Source organism: Centruroides sculpturatus, unplaced genomic scaffold, assembly GCF_000671375.1.
Source record: "Centruroides sculpturatus isolate CEXI.00-Female unplaced genomic scaffold, Cexi_2.0 scaffold681, whole genome shotgun sequence".
Taxonomy (NCBI): Eukaryota; Metazoa; Arthropoda; class Arachnida; order Scorpiones; family Buthidae; genus Centruroides; species Centruroides sculpturatus.
In genome coordinates this window covers 442,288-447,478 of record NW_019385004.1, presented here as the reverse complement: position 1 = coordinate 447,478, position 5,191 = coordinate 442,288, and positions in this window count along the sequence as shown.

Here is a 5,191-nt window from a genome sequence, read left to right as displayed (position 1 = left end):
GATTATTTAAACCCCTTTTTAGTGAAAATATCAGAAATATAGAAAGACATATTTGAAATTGAAAACGGAATTATTTTTTTATTTTAAGAAAAGGGTAAACCGCTCGTGGCTTTCTTATCCTATTCGAGATGGTTCGCTTAATTCTTGTAGGGACGGTCTTTTTTATGAGGTTGCCATTAAATGACAAATCCTGCTGCGTGAGCTATAAACATTTGGCTGCTGCGTTAATAAAGAACCTATGCAGCTATCTCTTTGGTAGTAGACATCAAAAGCAGTTAAAAGTGTAAGCTGAAGATACGAAAACGTATCCTACCCGCCGTGATATGTAACTGCTGAAAAGCTAAGAGAAAAACGATCTTTAGACCATCCACACAGGTAGAAAATTAAAGCGTTAATTTAATCACCGTTTCTTGACACTTCCAACAGCAATTTCCATAACAGCTCAGCACTAATTAATGAAAGATGAAAAATATTTCGCTCTCGTTTTATGATCTCCCGTAGAAGATCTTAACGCTTTTCGATGCGGTTTCTCATAAATCCGACACTAAGTGAAGCGTAGGTTAAGAAGTTAAGATAAAAAATTGTCGGACTGAATTTCTCGTTAGCTACTTCGCAACTATTTATTGGCTTGTTGTGAATCTCAAACTGAATCTACTGACAGATATACGATTACCATTTTCTTTTCTTTTTCTCTCTATCTTAACGTTATAGAAAAATTTATTTTACAACATTTGGACAATACTAAAGTTATTAATCTAATAATATAAAAAAATTCTATAAATATCTTTTTAAAATTACAACTTTCGATTATTATTATAAGCTTTATTTATTTAAGTTTGTGCCACATTCCGCACCCACGTTTCAGATTAGATAGTAATAAAAGGCACAGCTCCAGGGTACTACTGGTGACAACCCTCTTCCGAAACTCGGATGGAACACTCTACCACACTCTTTCCTGCTACTTTTAACAATAGAGACTTCAAAGTCTTCATTCCTTTCTTAATCTGAACTGCACACATCTTCAACGCTGAAGATAGCGTGGTATTGAAATGGCTTTTTACCTCTTTGCATACAATCGTCCTTTGCAAAAGCAAGAGGGAAAAGAGTTATATATTTTCAACTTTAATATAAAAGATGAAGCTCAATAATGATGCGTGTTATTCATTGATGATAGATAATACTTACCAAATCACTTTTATGATCAAGATTATCGTAGTTAGAATAATAATTTGCCACCTTTCATTGTCTACTCCTCAGATTACAGAACCGCTTTACTTCTTCAAAATGCATAAATTTGATTGATTCCTTTAAGCATTGCAATGTATCAAAAATCCATTCTTTCTTAAATCTAACATATATTTTGCACCTAATCATTTCTTTAAGTAAACAATGTTAAAATATAAAATTTATGCATCGAACAATCGTTCAAGTATTGATAGAATACAAGAACGTGATTTACAAATAGAAAATTATTACTTTAAAATTTAATTTATCATAATAAGAGAATATAATGAAAATTATGTTAAATTTGTAATTTTAAAATTACTTTACGTTTAATAAATTTAATTTTTAAATTATGATCTTAATTAAAAATCTTGTATGTAAACTTTGATAGAAATATTTTAAGCAGTTAAATCTACTTACAAGAATATTCAAGTTATTTTAATTATTTTCAAATCTATTATTATTCATAATAATAGTCTATTTAAATTACTTCATTAATTTATTTTTAAAAGATCTTCTTTATATACTTAACTTTGGATTAAAAGTTTACTTTTTATCGTATTATTGAGATAAAGCAGGTATAATTTCAAGTCTTTGAAGTCAATAAAAATAAGTTTCGATCTTAAAATAAAACAAATTTCACGTTTATATTATAATTATTATCATATTTTAAATCGAATTCTTCTAAAAATATAAATAAGTAGGCAGTGCTTGAAGTATAATAAGATGAAAAAGAAAACTAAAAATCTCATCGAATCAATGAAAAATAAGTGATTGACGCCAATTAATTTAAGCATTTCTTTCTCATAAATTGTAATTTCACACCGAAACTACAGCTACAACATAGTTAACTAGATACGTGCAGAAAAATTAACAGCCTGTTTAATACTATCATCACGACTATCAAACTATGCGTATGTGTGAAGTACAGGAAAAAAGAAAAAAATGGCTAGAGACAGAGACAAAAAAAAGAAGGAAAAAAAAACCTATCTGCACTCCTAAGTAGCATCAATCATCGACATTGGTAAGGATATGACGGGTAACTTCGGAGTAATGAATTTTTATTTTGGCACCAGACTATCAGTTTATGGGTAGATCGACAGATTTTTAACTCATATCAATCTTGGCGAAATTGAAAATCTCAAATCGGTTGGAGATATAAAAGAATTGTTTAAGAAAACAAACGAGTTTGTTCTTTTTTTTTCTTCCCTCTTTCACCATCCCCATTTATCGTCTCTTAATAGTTTAAAGAGATACAAGTGCTAAATGAGGGGAAGAATGCAAATTTATATACATATATATCTTTTTATCAACTATAAACTGGATCGGACATTAATTTTACTCCATTCCTCTTTACGAAGAAAAAATAAAATTGCCGACAAACTGGTTGAAATTTATTGATAAATACTTACAAAAATTCACGAGTTTAAAAATTGTTATTTAATATATGTCAGATAATTGTAGTTTAATATTTTTTTTCTTTTCAAAAAAGTTTATAATTGTCGCTGACTGAAGCATTATCAATGATAATTAATAGAATAATTAACATTAAAATCGAGATCTAGGCACTGTTAAAAATATAATTTAACTGTATAAAATTTTCAAAAAGTATATAATATACATTAGAATTATTGAAAAATGAAAACATTCATCTAAAAAATCATACAAGAAAATATAAAATCTAGACGAGAGAAAAAATTTTTTATTTATAAAAATATAATTTCAACACATAAGTTTATTCCTTGAGGGTGATTTGTTCTTCCTTTTGATCATCAAGCTGTAGATTGATACCATTTGAGTTTAATATCTCTAATGATATATTTCGTCTTCGTTATCTAGAATCCAACATCCCTTTAGGATGCTCTCTATTCATTATAAACCTATCTCGTGCCAAATAGCATATCAATAGCCTTGATGTGGGTCAAGAATTAGCACATACTCACTTATCTGATGGGTTCTGTTACATGTAAAATAAAGTTAGATGAGATTTCTTATAAAACTATATAATTTTTTCTCTTTCTTACAATTAATTAAGTAGATTTCGAGAAAAATCAAAACGAAAATAAGCACGTAAACCAATTGCTCTATTTTTTTTAACTTTTGAGACGATCTAAAAAAATGATTTTTTAAAAAAGTTTTTTATATAAAAACTTTAAAAGATTCGTGATATTTTTAAATAAAAATTCCTTATGAAATTTCTTTCTTTTATTATTATAATCAATTGAGAATCATTTTTTATATCTGCTTTCAATATCTTTAGGTTATATTCAACTTAAATCACTTTATTTTTAATTCAAATCGTTTAATAATATATATAAAATAATTTTTATTTGGTAGTAAACAATGTTATCATTATAATATGTATTTATCAATCTAATAAACATTGATGAAAAGCTTCATAATTAGAATTTCTTGCTTACTTTTTGCATAATTTATTTTTTCTTATTAAACGAGTTTAATAAAAAAATTTTAATATTTGAATAATTANCATAAATAAATTAGATAAATATGATTTTATAAAATTTAAAACATTTTATAATTTATAAATTATAGGGTTTATTAAGATAAACTCTGAATTGAGCTATCAGTTACCCAACAGATTTTTGTTCCCAGGATCAAATAACATAGCCTGAAAATTTTCCTCATTACATCTAACAGATGAGCGACCGGAAATATTTCCAAAAATAAAAAAATAAAATAAAAAAATACTCGTTACTGCAATAATACTCATTACTTTCGCTTTTGGCTTTGTTAAATTTCTCACAAGAAGACCTACAGCTAAGCTAACGCATTGGTAATCATCGTTTGTTAGGAGCACATTCCTTGACGTAGTTACGTCAATCTTCCTGCAAGACTTTCCATCAAAAATTATATACGCTACTGACAATTTTGGCAAGGTAAATGCTGACAATTGTCAATTAAAGAAAGTGATTGAATACATGCCACAAAGAACTATCTTTGGGTTAAATTAGTTTTGGTGGAAAAAAATAAATAAAAAAAAAGAAGAAGAACATTGAAGAGATGCAGACGACCTGACTTGAAAATATAGTTGTAAACAGCCATTGGTAGATCTTATCAATGATTTATTTATCATGGCAAACTCTAAGGAGAAAAATTAAATAAATTTTTGTACTTTTTGATTTTTAATTTAAGGACCTGACTTGAAAATATAGTTGTAAACAGCCATTGGTAGATCTTATCAATGATTTATTTATCATGGCAAACTCTAAGGAAAAAAATTAAATAAATTTTTGTACAGTATATAGTATATTTTCATAAAGCAATATTCAACTTGTGTGGGTCCACCTTGCCGCATTTCCGATGAATTTGCGCATGTTGGATAACCAGTGGCGGACTGGACAGGGTGTCAGCTTGCCCGATGGCAAGTGTTCCCCCTTAAACAATATACAAGATGTTAAAAATGTTAATGACTTTTTATTATCTTAAAAATATAATAACAAAAAAACAAGGCATTAAAGCATATAATAATAATAATAATAATAATAATAATAATAAAACGACAAATTGTTTTAATTTAAATTCATTTATTAAAAGAAAAACAAATGAACAATCGGATTTAGAGACAATGGACCAAAAATTCATCTTGGTATAATGGAAAACTCCAAGTAGCCTACATATTTTATGTTTGCTAAGATTACAATACTCAGATACTATAGAAAAGCACAATTTCATTGATCAGGTAGACAAGAATTGATGTTTTCCAATAGAAAATAGTCGTTGGCTTTCGCCTGCACGAGAAGATAATTCAAGATATTCAAAGATAATTGTAATATAAAGGCAAAGATGACTAATGTTTAAAGAATAATTTTTAAAANAAAAAAAAAAATGTTCTGAAAACAGATTTTATTGATAAAAAGTAAATTGTATTATTTTAATTTTTTTTCTTATTAAAATATTATTTTAATCGTTTATAAATAAATAAAAAAATCCTAAAATTAAATAAACT